We start from the raw sequence: 17,102 nt of genomic DNA, 5'->3' as shown, positions 1-17,102 counted from the left end.
TCGACCTCAGAAGCTAAACAGCTGGTGGTCCTGTCCGCAACCGAAGTCACAGTGAAGAGGGTGGCTATCCTAACTGACATGCACTGGCGATGTGTTCGCACAAAGCGGTTTGTCCGGTTGAAGACGGAACAAGCCATTAGACAACTGAAGCTTATGAGAAAAGCTCAAAGTCTGCGGGAAGAAGTCATCCGGGTGCCTCATGCTTTGGTAAGAAAGCTCATTGGGAGAAATGGCCGAACCAAGTAAATGATGGTAAAGAAGTCTGGTGTGATGAAAGTAAGCAGTCCACGTGATCGTCAGGACTGGATACCAGATGAAGACGGCATGGTGTCATTCTCCGCTGTCGGAACCGAAGAAAATATTGCATATATCCGCATGCTGAAGGAGTACCAAGTGACCTACCTGCGAGAAGTAGAACAGTTGAATCTCGCTAGACTGCGAATGGAAAGACAGCATCGTCTGAGCAGCAGAAGATGGCAGCCATCTATAAATTGTGAGACCAGAGAAAGGGTCCTTCAAATAATAGGACGGCTACAGTAGAAGTTAGAGACCTTTCAAGATTTCCTGAGGATAGTGGGCGTGGGTTTAGAGGTAGTGAGACCTCCAGTAACTCAGGTCTGAGAGGCCCATACAAACGACCCAATAGAGTACGGGACAGCACAAAGTCAGACCTGACCTTAGACACAAGGGCAAGTGAGTCACACTGCTGTATTGACCGCTGGGAGCGGAGGAGGTCAGACAAGGTTACGACTCGGAAATGTGACTTGACGAAGTTAGTGACAATGACAGATGGTAGGTTCCTAAGGAATGGGATAATGTTGATGACTAATGTTCCACGGGCTGAGCAGCGCATTTGTCAAGTACATGGTCTCCGTGTGAACCGTGGGTTATAATGTGATTGTGTATATTGTGTGTTCAACCCAAGTTTGAATATGGGGGGGGATATGTAATGCAGCGGCTTGCTGCATTGCTAAAATTTCCAGGGGGTGTGTTTTGGCTGACCATTTACCTCCCCCCTCAGGTGACTGATCACATGACTGTGACATCATCACAGGTCCTGCGAGCCACTGAGCTGATAGAAGCAGCTGAGACCCGGCAAAGGTAAGTCGGCGCTTTAAGTGAATATTGTTGCTGTACCTTGCTAAAGTCTGTATTTGAAGCCAAGCGGGCATAGCTGCCACTGAAAAGGCTCTAGGATACATGTGTAACAGTCCTGCGAGCCACTGAGATGGACTATGTTATAAACAGTTTATGAGGTGTAATAAACTGCTGGACTACATATTACTGGAAAACGTTGCATGTGTGCTTTAATTGACCTGGTGAAGCGAGTGCCCTTAGCGTGATGAATAGCACTACCTTACAATACATAAAATAAGCAAAGGTATCAGAACATGTAGCAATCAAATAGCAAAGCATATGACAGATATGCCGCTTTTGAAAAAGCCAGGGCGAAACGACGTCGTCGGGGTGGTGGCCGGTTAGAAAAGCTCCTCAACTACAATTTGTAAGTAGGAATCATGTTTGATCTTTGACAATTTACATTTATATTCAAATTCCTCTATGTCCAATACCCTGAACAGCTGAAATAATGTGTTAAAATGTAAATAAACTTAGGCACTTGCATCTTACTTATTTATGCTCTGACACATATTGGCACTTTGCACTTTTTTAATTACTTATTGCTGCTATTAGATATGGGGAGTATTGATATTTATGATATAAAAGCACTAGCACCTTCAACATTTTTATAGCATCTCGCTCATCTACATCTATTAGCATATTTAAATTTTTATAATTGAATTTTATTTAGGGAGGATTAAAAAATATTTAATATAAAAAATCTAATGTCATATACTTTGATATTTGATTGCTACATGTTCTGATACCTTTGCTTATTTCATGTATGTTTTATATTTATTCATAATAAAGTTAAAATTTTTTAACAATTAATTTATTCCTCATTTTAATAGAGACACTATGGGAGCTCTGTTAATATGTTTTTGATTCATCTATATATAAAGAATTTGATGATGTATGTGACAAGAAAAATGCAGACAAACTCCCTCCTCATCGGTGGTATGCTTGACCCCACTGGATTTCTAGTCCATCGCCTTAACCACTCGGGGACAGCTGCTCAGACGCTGCTTCATCCTTATGAGTTTCACACCTTTTCTTATAGCACCATGATCAATAACAGCGATTATCCTTCTGGAAGACATCTCAGAAAATGGAAGATTAGGGGTCTTTCTAACCTTCTCATTGACTTGTATTGCAAGTATGAACCAAGCAAAAAATACCTAAAGAATGATATGCTCACTTCTGTTAACCGCTTGGCATTTTGGCAAACTTGATGAGGTTAAAAGACGCTCAAAACCTGATCATATGAACAGCAAGTCTTTTTGCATGGAAATGAATTAGTTCAGTCTTTTGAGCATTTTCAAAGCCTTCTTCCGGAGGTGTTTGGAACAAAGTCTCTCGAAATCCACCTTATGAATTTTAAAAAACCTTGAACTGTAGAAGGTTCCAATTGATGATACCTTTAAATCAGATGTTTACATTTCAGTGAGGCCTGGAATTTTGTTTCCAATTGAAATCTTCCATTTTCTGAGATGTCTTCCAGAAGAATAATCAATGATATTGATCATACTGGTATAAGAAAAGATGTGAAACTCATAAGGATGAAACAGTGTCTGAGTAGTTGTGGCCGAGTGGTTAATGCGATGGACTAAAAATACATCAGGTTCTCCCTGCACAGGTTCAAATCCTGCCTACTATGTCTATTTTCATGTAATGTTTTGACTAATTATCTGAGTAGATCAATTTGCACCTTCCCAAGTCTATCCCCCACGGAAATGGTCTGTAATCTTTGGATCGGATTTGTAGAGCCAGCTTAACAGCATCTGTAGATCTTCTTTTGATTATTCAGCCTGGTGCGATGTCACTTGTGCGTCACACCACCAATCAAAAAAAGCTCAGAGGGTGACATCAGGTATGTGGTGCAACTCCTCCTTTTTTCCAGCGAACACAGACCCTGTCGTGACTGATGGACTGGGATATGAACTTTGATTTGCACCAACTCTAATTGAATTATCTTTCCGATGGAACCTTTTAGCACACCATGAACAATCTTTAGTGACTTCTGGATGAGCAGCTTTCTAACAGTATAAGTTTTGCAATTTCTTTTTTTCTCACCCTTTTTCAAGCTAATAGATCCAGCACGCTAATTATTAGCCAGTTTTCATCAACATTTTAAAACTGTCCTTGTTGTGATATCATGGAACTCTAGGCACACTTGTGGAATAAAAAGGGAGGATATATTAATTTACCACTGTGTATTAGATATACACTGCTCAAAAAATAAAGGGAACACTCAAATAACACATCCTAGATCTGAATGAATGAAATATTCTCATTGAATCCGCTAACTCCTGGACAGTCTTTGGTGCAACATGACGGTGGATGGAGCAAAACATGATGTCCCAGATGTGCTCAATTGGATTAAGGTCACGGGGAACGGGCGGACCAGTCCATAGCTTCAATGCCTTCATCTTGAGGGTACAGCTGACACACTCCAGCCACATGAGGTCTGGCATTGTCCTGCATTAGGAGGAACCCAGGGCCAACCGGACCAGCATATGGTCTCACAAAGGGTCTGAGGATCTCATCTCGGTACCTAATGGCAGTCAGGCTACCTCTGGCGAGCACATGGAGGGCTGTGGGGCCCTCCAAAGAAATGCCACCCCACACCATTACTTACCCACTGCCAAACCGGTCATGCTGAAGGATGTTGCAGGCAGCAGATCGCTCTCCACGGCGTCTCCAGACTCTGTCACGTCTGTCACATGTGCTCTATGTGAACCTGCTTTCATCTGTGAAGAGCACAGGGCGCCAGTGGCGACTTTGCCAATCCTGGTGTTCTGTGGCAAATGTCAAGCATCCTGCACTGTGTTGGGCTGTGAGCACAACCCCCATCTGTGGACGTTGGGCCCTCATACCACCCTCATGGAGTCGGTTTCTAACCGTTTGTGCAGACACATACACATTTGTGGCCTGCTGTAGGTCATTTTGCAGGGCTCTGGCAGTGCTCTACCTGTTCCTTCTTGCACAAAGGCAGAGGTAGCGGTCCTGGCTGCTGGGTTGTTGCCCTCCTACGGCCCCCTCCACGTCTCCTGGTGTACTGGCCTGTCTCCTGGTAGCGCCTCCAGCATCTGAACACTACGCTGAACGACACAGCAAATCTTCTTGCCACAGCTCGCATTGATGTGCCATCCTGGATGAGCAGCATTACCTGAGCAACTTCTGTGGGTTGTAGAGTCCGTCTCATGCTACCACGAGTGTGAAAGCACAACCAACATTCAAAAGTGACCAAAACATCAGCCAGAAAGCATTGGTACTGAGATGTGGTCTGTGGTCCCCACCTGCATAACCACTCCTTTATTGAGTGGGTCTTGATAATTGCCAATAATTTCCATCTATCGACTATTACATTTGCACAACAGCATGTGAAATTAATTGTCAATCAGTGCTGCTTCCTAAATGGACAGTTTGATTTCACAAAAGTTTGATTTACTTGGAGTTATATTATGTTGTTTAGGTGTTCCCTTTATTTTTTTGAGCAGTGAGTGTACATTTGTAGAGCAGCTTTACAACCTGTTTTCACCATAAAAATGCATGAATTTCCCAGGTTCCACTGAGATTTGAACTTAGATCCTGGATTCAGTGTGAATTTCTCACATTTCCACAATTTATGCATGCACTTTTCACCGGTTTCAAAAGAAAATCCAGCCAGCTTTGTCATACCTATGGTTCCATGGTGTAATGGTTAGCACTCTGGACTTTGAATCAAGTGATCTGAGTTCAAATTTCAGTGGAACCTGAGAAATTCTTTGTGCACAGCAGTTTCATCTTTTCTGCTCACACTCAATTTGCCAATGCACATGGTTTAACATAAAAAGAGAAAGTTAAAATCCACATGCCAAAAAAGATCTATCTATCAAGAAGATCTAACATGAAAGTTAAACTTGACTTCATGAAGCAAAACTCATACCAACTATGTCACACCAAGCAACTGTACCCTATGACTTGTGCCAATGTTCACATGACACTTTTTCCAGGTGGTTGAAACCGATGAGGATTTCAAGCCGAAACGGCTTCAAGAAACGACAGCAACTCTTTTCCTGAATCACCCTTTTTAGTGTTTTCCAGCATTTTTGTAAACATAGTTTGGTGATGTTTTTCAAAGAATTGTTTTGGGCATCGATTGAGTGTGTTTTTGTGGCTTTTTTTTTTTGCTCACAAAATGCTGCAAACATCACTCAGGAACCTTCCAGGGGTCTTTCTAACCTGCTCATTGACTTTTATTGCAAGTATGAAGCAAGCAAAAAATAGCTGAAGAATGATATGCTCACTTCTGTTAACCACTTGGCGGTTTGGGAAACTTGATGAGGTTAAAAGATGCTCAATACCTGATCATATGAACAGCAAGTCTTTTTGCATGGAAATGAATCTGTTCAGACTTTTGAGCATTTTCAAAGTCTTTTTCAGGAGGTGTTTGGAACAAAGTCACTCGAAATCCACCTTATGAATTTTAAAAAACCTTGAACTGTACAAGGTTCCAATTGATGATACCTTTAAATCAGATTTTTACATTTTAGTGCCACCTGGAATTTCGTTTCCAATTGAAATTTTCCATTTTCTGAGATGTCTTCCAGAAGGATAATCAATGATATTGATCATGGTGGTATAAGAAAAGATGTGAAACTCATAAGGATGGCACAGTGTCCGAGTAGTTGTGGCTGAGTGGTTAAGGAGATGGACTAGAAATCCATTGGGGTCTCCTTGCACAGGTTCAAATCCTGCCGACTATGTCTATCTTCCAATAACATTTTGACTTATTATCTGAGTAGATCAATTTGCATGTTCCCAAGTCTTTCCCCCACGGGAATGGTGTGTAATCTTTGGACCAGATTTGTAGAACCAGCTTAACAGCATCTGTAGAACTTCTTCTGATTATTCAGCCTGGTGCGATGTCACTTGTGCGTCACACCACCAATCAAAAAAAGCTCAGAGGGTGCCGTCAGGTATGCTGGTGCAACTCCTTCTTTTTTCCAGCGAACACAGACCACTGCTGTGACTGATGGACTGCGATATGAACTTTGATTTGCACCAACTCTACTTGAATTATCTTTACGAGGTAACGTTTTAGCACACCATGAAAAATCTTTAGTGACTTCTGGATGAGCGGCTTTCTAACAGTATAAGTTTTGCAATTTCTTTTTTTCTCACCCTTTTTCCAGCTAATAGATCCAGCACACTAATTATTAGCCAGATTTCATCAACATTTTAAAACTGTCCTTGTTGTGATATCATGGAACTCTAGGCATACTTGTGGAATAAAAAGGGAGGAGATATTAATTTACCACTGTGTATTAGATATACATTTGCAGAACAGCTTTAGAACCTGTTTTCACCATAATGCATGAATTTCCCAGGTTCCACTGATTTGAATTTCTCACATTTTCACAATTTACACATGCTCTTTTACCGTTTTCAAAATAAAATCCAGCCAGCTCCATCATTTGTATGGTTCCATGGTGTAATGGTTAGCACTCTGGACTCTGAATCCAGCGATCTGAGTTCAAATCTCAGTGGAACCTGAGAAATTATTTGTGCATAGCAGTTTTATCTTTTCTGCTCCCCTCAATTTGCATGCACATGGTTTAACATAAAAAGAGAAAGTTAAAATCCACATGCCAAAAAAGATCTATATATCAAGAAGATCTAACGTAAAAGTTAAACTTGACTTCATGAAGCAAAACTCATACCATCTATGTCAAGCTGACGCGCCCCCTGGGCCGTGGGGCACCCGGTGCCGGGCCGGTGGATGCTGGGGTGTGATGTCACAGTGGCAGTGACCCGGTCCGTGACCCAGGGAGGTCAGTAAAAGGGGGATATTTATAGGGGATTTAAGGTGTTTGTAGTAAGTTCGTGACGCCACCTGTGGTGTCTGGTAAGGATTACCAGCGCTGCGACAGTCCTCTGAGGCAGGTGTTTGGGCAGCTTGGTTAGGACGGCTCGCCACAGGTGGAGCAGGCCTCAGAGCAGTGTAGGGGTAGATGGTGGATGCTGGGGAGAGACGGCAGGACGGTCCCGGAGGAAAGACGAACACTCACACGGGGATAAGCTTCAGTACCTTTACTGGTGATGACGCAGGCACGGTCCAGGGTACTCCAGACGAAGGGCGCACTTTTGGACTCGCCCCAGTGAGCGGGTATAGGGCCTCCTGATCTGTGGCTTTACTCGCTAAGCTTCTGGCCGGCCTGGGACTAGGCCTAGCTTGGTTACTGTCTCTCTCTCCCTTGCACCTGCTGACCTGGTGGTAGGGCCTTTTCTTGGAGATCACTCTCCCTGGACGCTGGGGCCTCCGTGACTCCTAGCCCTGGTACTGTAGTCAGCGTTTGGTAAACTTGGGACCTGTAGTCCTCCAGGGGTTCCGGTGGTCCCTACTGGGTGTAAAGGGTCCCTGTAGGTGCGGACCCAGTGTCCGATATATATCTTGGGGTGAGCCTGGTATGCTCCTCTGCCCCCTCGCTACTTCTTCCTTCTCCTCTCGCCTTCGGCCACACTCAGGGCCCTCACTAGGCCTTCACGCGTGCTGTAGGCCTTGGCTCGCCTAAGAACAGCAGCCAGCGTGCTGCCTTTTCGCTGCTCTCTGAGTGTCAGCATGCTCTCTGCTCAACTCTGAGCTCTGTCCCTCTCTGTGTCTGAGTAGGAACTCTCTGAACTAACTTCAGACTAACCACTCAACTAATTGAGCTGCCTGGCTCCACCCTCCATATATATATCCCTAACGGTCTCCCTCTGCTGGTCTGAGGTGGTAGGGTGGAGGTGTGTGAATGTGTGAGGGCCTCTTGTGGAGAAGTCCATCCATGCACCCTTCTGGGTTCTGTGGCACCAGTGCACAGCAGGGCGCCACATCCCCCCCTAGTAAAATTCAGCACTCCTGGACTGAAGCATTTTTCTCAAAACAGGTTAAACAATAACATTTATTCCCTTTATGGGAGGCACTTTTCTTGAACGTTACAGGTAACATTATAGTACAATAATATAAAGTATCTTCAGAGTTTCTCAAATCAGTTCCAGTGAGATCCCAACAGGGTATCCCTCTCACTGGTTAAAGTGCAAAGGTAGCTTGAGGGACCTGTCCGTAAACCCTCCACGTAGGCCCTGGGCGTGGCTGCAGGGCTCAGGCGATCCGGGGTCAGACCACGACTTCTGCCACGCCAAACAGGTTTTTGTTCTGAAGTTGCTTAAAAGGCACTCCAGGGAGTGTAACTATGTACATGACAGCTTTTGGGCTGCTCACAGTCCTCAGCCACCGAGTCCTTTTTATATATACAGTAGCCTTATGGGTAACTAAATGCAATGAGAAGTGTCCATGTCACATAAATTGTCCATTAGCAAGGAAAAATAAATCAATAAATAAATACATGAAATTATTACAAGAACATACCCTACGGGGTAACTATTTATACTGTCAGTGTTTATCTATTTACTCCCTATACCTGACAGGGGTATGGCCTTTTGTGCTACGCGATGACCTACGTAGTACTGGGATGCGTGTAGTGTGGATGCTTGCGCTATTTTCCGCTCTATCAACTCTATGTGTTGGTGGACTGCAAGACTGCCTTAACCTCTCTACGGGACTGGCAAGTACACTGGTTACTGGGCCTACTGGCTCTGCTTCTACCGGTGATCCTTCTTCCGGGGATTCTTCCTGAGCAGGCTCTTCCGGGGCACTTACAGGTCTTACTTGCAGTGGAGAGTCTTCTGGCTGTTGGTACAAGTGTATCACAGGTATTATTACCGCTCCATCCAGTTGAGGCTAATCTGCCGGGAAATCTCCTAAGACAGTATGGAGTACTTCTTCTTTAGGCTCCTCCGGTACGGTGAGAGGCACTTCCTCCTGGGGCTTCAGCGGACTTGGGCACAACTTCAGATGGTCTCTTGATACCGTTGCAGTTGTTCTTTCCCGGTATTTGCTAATTAGACAGGTTTTCCTATTGTCGAATCTGGAATTCAACACAGTGTAAGGTTCCCTTTCCCACTGGTCGTCAAGCTTGTGGTTTCTTCTCTTTCGTTTCAGCACAACTTCTCCAGGTGTCAAGGGTTCGGCTGGAGCATTCTTGTTGTACTGTGCTTCCTGTTTATCTCTCACCCTACTTAGACTGTCTTCGACACAGGCCTGTACTCTCTTGTACTGCTCCTGTCGAGTCATATCCCAGTCTTCAGTGGACATATCTGCTTCTGGCTCTACCACTCCAAGCTCCAGGTCCATGGGTAACTTTCCGGGTCTTGCTCTCATGAGGTACGCTGGAGTACAATTGGTGGAACTCACAGGTATGTGATTGTACAGATCTACCAGGTCAGGTAGTTTGTCCGGCCACTGGTTTCTTTCTTCTAAAGGTAAGGTCTTCAACAGGTCGATGACTATGTTATTCATCTTTTCACATAACCCATTGGTTTGGGGGTGGTACGGTGTAGTCCGGATCTTCTTACACCCGTACAGATGGCAAAACTCTTTGAACAGCTCGGCTTCAAAGGGAGGGCCTTGATCCGTCAGCACCTTATCCGGGTATCCATGGGGACTGCAGAAGTATGCTTGAAATGTCCTTGCTGCGGTTTCTGCCATCAGATCCTTGACGGGGGCTACCACCAGGAACCGGGAGTACTGATCAACCATGGTCAGGGCATACGAGTAACCTGACCTGCTGGGTGACAGCTTGACTTGGTCCAGAGCGACGATTTCCAGGGGCTGGGTTGTCTTGATGGACTGCAGGGGTACCTTCTGACTACTGTAGTCTTTTCTTCTGAGACTATAGGGTCCACAATCCCGGCACCACCTCTCTATGGAACTCCGCATTCCAACCCAATAAAACAGATTCTTCAGGAGGGTTTCCAGCTTCTTCCAGCCAAAGTGCCCTGCTTGATCGTGGTAGGCCTCTAATACCATCTGGATGTCTGTCCTGGGCACTACGATCTGCTATACCATCTCATGGGTCCTACGGTTGACATACCTTCGGCACAGTCCTTCTCCAGGGAGGAACCTTCCTGGGTTATCAGTTCTTTGATACGGCTGACAACCGGATCGCTGTCCTGGGTCTCCTTCCAACTGTGATGAGGTAAGGGGTTTAATGTCTTACCACGATACCTCCTGGAGATGCGCTGCTCGTGGACCATCCCATTTCTGTGGAAGGCAGGTAGCGCAATCTCCGCCAGGTCATCCACTTCTTCTTCAGTGTCCGACTGGTGAGGCATTCTGGATAGGGCATTGGCGTTAGCGTTCTTGTGGCCTGCCCGGTACTTGATGGTGAACTGATAGTTTGACAGCCGGGCCATCCACCGTTGTTCCATGGCTCCCAACTTGGCTGTCTCTAGATATGTCAAGGGGTTGTTGTCAGTGTAAGCCGTGAACTTACTGGAGGCCAAGTAGTGCTTGAATCATTCAGTGATGGCCCAGACCAAGGCCAGGAACTCCAACTTGAAGGAGCTATAGTTTTCCGGATTTCTCTCGGTTGGACGAAGCTTCCTGCTAGCATAGGCAATCACCATCTCTTTGCCATACTGCTTCTGACTCAACACAGCTCCTAATCCCTCGTTGCTGGCATCAGTGTACAGCAGGAAAGGTTGGCTGTAGTCGGGGTAGGCCAGGATTTCTTCGCCGGTCAGGATCTCTTTCATCACTGCAAAGGACTCAGCCTGCTCTTTACCCCACTGGAAGGGGGGGTTTTGCCTCTGCTGGACTGTCCCACCAGGAGATCTTGCAAAGGTGCTGCCTTCTTGGTGTAGTCCCTTACAAATCTCCGGTAATACCCGACCAGTCCCAGGAACTGATGTACCTCCTTGAGATTCTTCGGTTCCGTCCATTTCTGGATGGCAGTGACCTTCTCCGGGTCTGGTGCTACTCTTTCTGGACTGATGATGTGCCCCAAGTACTGAACCTTCTGTTTAAGCAGATGGCACTTGGAAGGTTTCAATTTCATCTCATACCAGGACAACGACTCAAATACTTCCGCCAGGTGCTTCAAATGGTCCTCATACGTCTTGGAGTACACTATCACGTCATCCAGGTATAGCAGCACGGTCTCGAAGTTACGGTGTCCCAAACAGCACTCCATCAATCTCTGGGACGTTCCAGGGGGGTTGCAGAGTCCGAACGGCATACTGTTGAACTCGCAGAGTCCCATCGGGGTAGTGAAGGCCGTTTTCTCCCGGTCCTCTTCCGCAACTGCTACTTGCCAGTACCCACTAGTGAGGTCAAGGATAGAAAAGTAATTTGCAGACTTTAGTGCAGCCAGGGATTCCTCTATACGGGCAAAGGGTATGCATCCTTGTGTGTTATGCGATTTACCTGTCTGTAATCTATACACATCCTCATGCTTCCATCCTTTTTCCTGACCAGGACCAGGGGAGCTGCCCAGGGGCTACAGCTATCTCTTATTACCCCTGCTTTCTTCATATCATGCAACATATCCTTTGATTTCTGGTAGTGTGCTGGTGGTATGGGCCTGTAACGTTCTTTGATGGGTGGATGGTCACCTGTGGGTATATGGTGTTGTACCCCTTTAATCCTCCCAAAATCAAGTGGGTGTTTGCTGAATACCTGTTCGTATTACTGGACCACCCTGTATACACCTTGTTTTTGATGGACAGGAGTGGCGTCAGTCCCAACATGGAGCTGTTGACACCAATACTCCAGCTGAGCTTCGGAGTCATTGTCCTCCACTGTATTTGGCGGGGTCAAGGATTCCACTGTGTGTATGGCATCATCATTCACAGTATACAACCTGGCAACAGTGGCGTATCTTGGTAATTTAACTTCATCCTCCCCACAATTTAGGAGACGTACGGGTACCCTCCCATTGCGTACATCTACCACCCCTCTGGCAGTTAAGAGTGTAGGTCTGTGCTCTGAGCTAATGGGCTCCACTGTCCTTTGAGACCTATTGCTGCCCTACACCAAATCAGCATTTCACTCATTGGGGGAATCACAATGGGTATCGGGTCAGTCACCCGTACATTACCAATTTCACCACCTGTTAGCTTTACCTGCTGTTGGTACAGGAGGGCTCGTATCTCTCTCTGGAGCACCTTCCTCTGCCCTGGTTTGGCGGTGTCAGCAATCTGTTGGAGCAAAAACAACACTTCTCCCAAACAGTTACCGACAATATTTGTACCAAGTATCATATACAAGTCTGTATCACCAGGATTAGACTCCACTACAATCAGTCCTTGGTCCTTTAGTTCCGCTCTCCCCACCTTCACTGTCACATCCTTAACCCCTACTAGGTTAAGAGGAAGGCCGCTAGAGGCATAGATGGAGAGGTTCGGGGCTGGCAGCTTGAGTTCATCTACGGACCAGTACCTTTTGTAGAGGACATCAGGTATGATGGTTACCTGAGATCCAGTGTCCAGCAGGGCAGGTGTCGCGATGCCATCCAGCACGATGGACAGGAAAGGTCTTCCTCCCACGAACCGATGGTACCAGCCTGATGAGCCCGCTTGATCTACTTGTGGGTGTCGGCCCTCGGCCCCAGGGTTTGCTCGTTTAAAGGACAGTTCCATACTGCGTGGCCTGCCTTGTGGCAGCGGTAGCAGATGAATTCTCCTGGAGGGTGACGTTGGTCGTTGGTCCTCCCACGGGGTGGCGGTGTCCTCCTCCGGGGTGGCGTTGTCCTCCTTTTTCTCCTCATCCAGGAGACGTCCTCAGGGCTGTCGGCCAGTAGCATCCTTCCTTCTGGCTCAGGCTCCGTCTGTAGCTGCAGGGTGCTCAGGACAGTGGCCACGGTTTTACTTAACTGGCGCACTTCAGAGAGTAGGCTGTCCAGCTCGCTAGGAAACACTGTTTGCATCTTTGTTTCAGCCGTTAATGAAGGAGCAGCGGGTGCTGCAGGCACTGGGGTGGCCCCACCCTGGTAACGCTGGATAGCAGTGTCTGTTATTTCCAGAGGCTGCAGCCCTTTATAGCCATGTCCTTAAGGGTGTCGAAGGTGGCATCTGGATGATCTAAGGCCCACCACCGTACAGTTCTGCTCTCCTCCTGGGACATCAACCCCCGGATGAACTGTTCCGTCAGCATTTTATTTTCATTTTGTATGCTGGCTGGACTGACCTGTTTCAGGGCCTGCAGGGCTTCCTGTATGCGCCAGGCGTAGTCCCGGACACTGTCCTCAGGTTTCTGGACACAGTGGTAGAACCTCATCCAGAGATCCGTCTCAGTTCGGTTTTCAAACACAGTTTGCAGTCTTTTAAAGATGATGGATACCGATTCCTGGTCTGCGGCTGGCCAGGTTTCAACTTCCCGCTCTGCGGCACCAGTCAATTGTCCCAGCACAATAGCAGCTCTCTGCCTACCAGTCATAGAATACATGTCTAGCACACCGCATATTTTTCTCTTGAATCTGGACAGGGTGTCTGGTTTGCCATTATACTGGGGAAGCCATTTCGCTCCAGGGATATACGGCATGGCCATGGGTATCAACGGAGTCATGACCCCTGCTGGTGGAGCGGCCGCTCCGGCCTGTGTAGCGCCGGGCGCAGGTTGGGCATCGGGAGCGTTAACCGGTGCTCCGGCGGCTTGCTGGTCGTCGGCCATGGTTGCGCCCCCTTAGTGAACCGGAGCCTACCTTCTTCACCTCTTATCAGGTAGGCCGCAGCTCTGCGAGCGATGGTCTTCTTCCAGGACCTTGCGTCGCTCGCGTCTGACGTCAGAGCGTCCTCTGGGCTCCTTCCAGGACCTGGCGCTTCCTGGTTCGACGTCAGGGGCGGGGCGTGTCCTAGGCTTCGCGTGCTTCCAGCGGTTACGCCTCTCGGGTTCCCGCGGTTACACCCCTCTTCTTCCCGCGCGGCGACAGGAAAATGGCGGGAAATCTCGGGAATGGCGGGAAACCTTCACAACAGTGAGTATTACAGTCTTTTAAAGCGCACAGTACCCGGTGGCAACAGGCACGCAATCCTGTTCGTGACACCAAAGCTGATACGCCCCCTGGACCGTGAGGCACCCGGTGCCGGGCCGGTGGATGCTGGGGGGTGATGTCACAGTGGCAGAGACCCAGTCCATGACCCAGGGCGGTCAGTAAAAGGGGGATATTTATAGGGGATTTAAGGTGTTTGTAATAAGTTCGTGACGCCACCTGTGGTGTCTGGTAAGGATTACCAGCACTGCGACAGTCCTCTGAGGCAGGTGTTTGGGCAGCTTGGTTAGAATGGATCCCCACAGGTGTAGCAGGCCTCAGGGCAGTGTAGGGGTAGATGGTGGATGCTGGGGAGAGATGGCATGACAGTCCCGGAGGAAAGACGGACACTCACACGGGGGTAAGCTTCAGTACCTTTACTGGTGATGATGCAGGCACGATCCGTGGCTTTACTCGCTAAGCTTCTGGCCTGCCTGGGACTAGGCTTAGCTTGGTTACGGTCTCTCTCTCCCTTGCACCTGCTGACCTGGTGGTAGGGCCTTTTCTTGGAGATCACTCTCCCTGGACGCTGGGGCCTCCGTGACTCCTAGCCCTGGTACTGTAGTCAACGTTTGGTAAACCTGGGACCTGTAGTCCTCCAGTGGTTCCGGTGGTCCCTACTGGGTGTAAAGGGTCCCTGTAGGCGCGGACCGGTGTCCGGTATATATCTTGGGGTGAGCCTGGTATGCTCCTCTGCCCCCTCGCTACTTCTTCCTTCTCCTCTCGCCTTCGGCCACACTCAGGGCCCTTACTAGGCCTTCACTCGTGCTGTAGGCCTTGGCTCGCCTAAGCACAGCAGCCAGCGTGCTGCCTCTTCGCTGCTCTCTGAGCGTCAGCACGCTCTCTGCTCAACTCTGAGCTCTGTCCCTCTCTGTGTCTGAGTAGGAACTCTCTGAACTAACTTCAGACTAAAAACTCAACTAATTGAGCTGCCTGGCTCCACCCTCCATCTATATATCCCTAATTGGGCTCCCTCTGCTGGTCTGAGGAGGTAGGGTGGATGTGTGTGAATGTGTCAGGGCCTCTTGTGGAGAAGTCCATCCATGCACCCTTCTGGGTTCTGTGGCACAAGTGCACAGCAGGGCGCCACAACACCAAGCAACCGTACTCTATGACTTGTGCCAATGTTCACATGACACTTTTTCCAGGTGGTTGAAACAGACGAGGATTTCAAGCCGAAACGGCTTCAAGAAACGACAGCAACTCTTTTCCTGAATCACCCTTTTTTGTGTTTTCCAGCATTTTTATAAAGATAGTTTGGTGATGTTTTTCTAAGAATTGTTTTTAGCATCGTTTGAGTGTGTTTTTGTGGCTTTTTTTTTTTTGCTCACAAAATGCTTTAAACGTCACTCAGGAACCTTCCAGGGGTCTTTCTAACCTTCTCATTGACTTGTATTGCAAGTATGAACTAAGCAAAAAATACCTGACGAATGATATGCTCACTTCTGTTAACCGCTTGGCGTTTTGGGAAACTTGATGAGGTTAACAGACGCTCAATATCTGATCATATGAACAGCAAGTCTTTTTGCATGGAAATGAATCTGTTCAGTCATTTGAGCATTTTCAAAGCCTTTTTCAGGAGGTGTTTGGAACAAAGTCACTCGAAATCCGCCTTATGAATTTTAAAAAACCTTGAACTGTACAAGGTTCCAATTGATGATACCTTTAAATCAGATTTTTACATTTCAGTGAGGCCTGGAATTTTGCTTCCAATTGAAATTTTCCATTTTCTGAGATGTCTTCCAGAAGGATAATCAATGATATTGATCATGGTGGTATAAGAAAAGATGTGAAACTCATAAGGATAAAACAGCGTCTGAGTAGTTGTGGCCGAGTGGTTAAGGCGATGGACTAGAAGTCCATTGGGGTCTCCCTGGGCAGGTTCAAATCCTGACAACTAAGTCTATCTTCCTATAACACTTTGACTTATTATCTGAGTAGATCAATTTTCACATTCCCAAGTCTATCCCCCTCAGAAATGGTGTGTAATCTTTGGACCAGATTTGTAGAACCAGCTTAACAGCATCTGTAGAACTTCTTTTGATTATTCAGCCTGGTGCGATGTCACTTGTGAGTCACACCACCAATCGAAAAAAGCTCAGAGGGTGCCATCAGGTATGTGGTGCAACATCTGCTTTTTTACAGTGAACACAGACACTGCCGTGACTGATGGACTGGGATATGAACTTTGATTTGCACCAACTCTACTTGAATTATCTTTCTGAAGGAACCTTTTAGCACACCATGAAAAATCTTTAGTGACTTCTGGATGAGCATAAGTTTTGCAATTTCTTTTTTTCTAACCTTTTTCCAGCTAATAGATCCAGCACGCTAATTATTAGCCAGATTTCATCAACATTTTAAAACTGTCCTTGTTGTGATATCATGGAACTTTAAGGACACTTGTGGAATGAAAAGGGAGGAGATATTAATTTACCACTGTGTATTAGATATACATTTGCAGAACAGTTTTAAAACCTGTTTTCACCATAATGCATGAATTTCCCAGGTTCCACTGAGATTTGAACTCAGATCGCTGGATTCAGTGTGAATTTCTCACATTTCCACAATTTACACATGCTCTTTTACCGTTTTCAAAAGAAAATCCAGACAGCTCCATTGGTCATATGGTTCCATGGTGTAATGGTTAGCACTCTGGACTCTGAATCCAGTGATCTGAGTTCAAGTCTCAGTGAAACCTGAGAAATTCTTTGTGCACAGCAGTTTCATCTTTTCTGCTCACACTCAATTTGCCAATGCACATGGTTTAACATAAAAAGAGAAAGTTAAAATCCACATGGCAAAAAAGATCTATCTATCAAGAAGGTCTAACGCGAAAGTTAAACTTGACTTCATGAAGCAAAACTCATACCATCTATGTCACACCAAGCAACTGTACTCTATGACTTGTGCCAATGTTCGCATGTCACTTTTTCCAGGTGGTTGAAACGGACGAGGATTTCTAGCCGAAACGGCTTCAAGAAACAACAGCGATTCTTTTCCTGAATCACCCTTTTTCGTGTTTTCCAGCATTTTTGTAAACATAGTTCGGTGATGTTTTTCAAAGAATTGTTTTGGGCATCGTTTGAG

The 17,102-nt window shown here is 46.6% G+C and overlaps 3 non-coding genes across 3 annotated transcripts; all 3 read left to right on the top strand.

The window, feature by feature from the left end:
- The first annotated feature begins 4,804 nt into the window (after positions 1–4,804).
- On the top strand, positions 4,805–4,876 carry TRNAQ-UUG (transfer RNA glutamine (anticodon UUG)). Its single transcript has one exon. It is a non-coding gene; the product is annotated as a tRNA-Gln (tRNA).
- A 1,708-nt stretch (positions 4,877–6,584) lies between these two features.
- TRNAQ-CUG (transfer RNA glutamine (anticodon CUG)) lies at positions 6,585–6,656 on the top strand. The gene has a single exon. It is a non-coding gene; the product is annotated as a tRNA-Gln (tRNA).
- Positions 6,657–16,641: 9,985 nt separating this feature from the next.
- On the top strand, positions 16,642–16,713 carry TRNAQ-CUG (transfer RNA glutamine (anticodon CUG)). Its single transcript has one exon. It is a non-coding gene; the product is annotated as a tRNA-Gln (tRNA).
- The last annotated feature ends 389 nt before the right edge of the window (positions 16,714–17,102 follow it).

This window comes from Phyllobates terribilis, unplaced genomic scaffold, assembly GCF_046119375.1.
Source record: "Phyllobates terribilis strain yellow unplaced genomic scaffold, ASM4611937v1 Scaffold_13__5_contigs__length_258822181, whole genome shotgun sequence".
NCBI lineage: Eukaryota > Metazoa > Chordata > Amphibia > Anura > Dendrobatidae > Phyllobates > Phyllobates terribilis.
The sequence above is the reverse complement of the archived record's forward strand: the minus strand, read 5'-3'. Positions and strand labels throughout refer to the sequence as shown.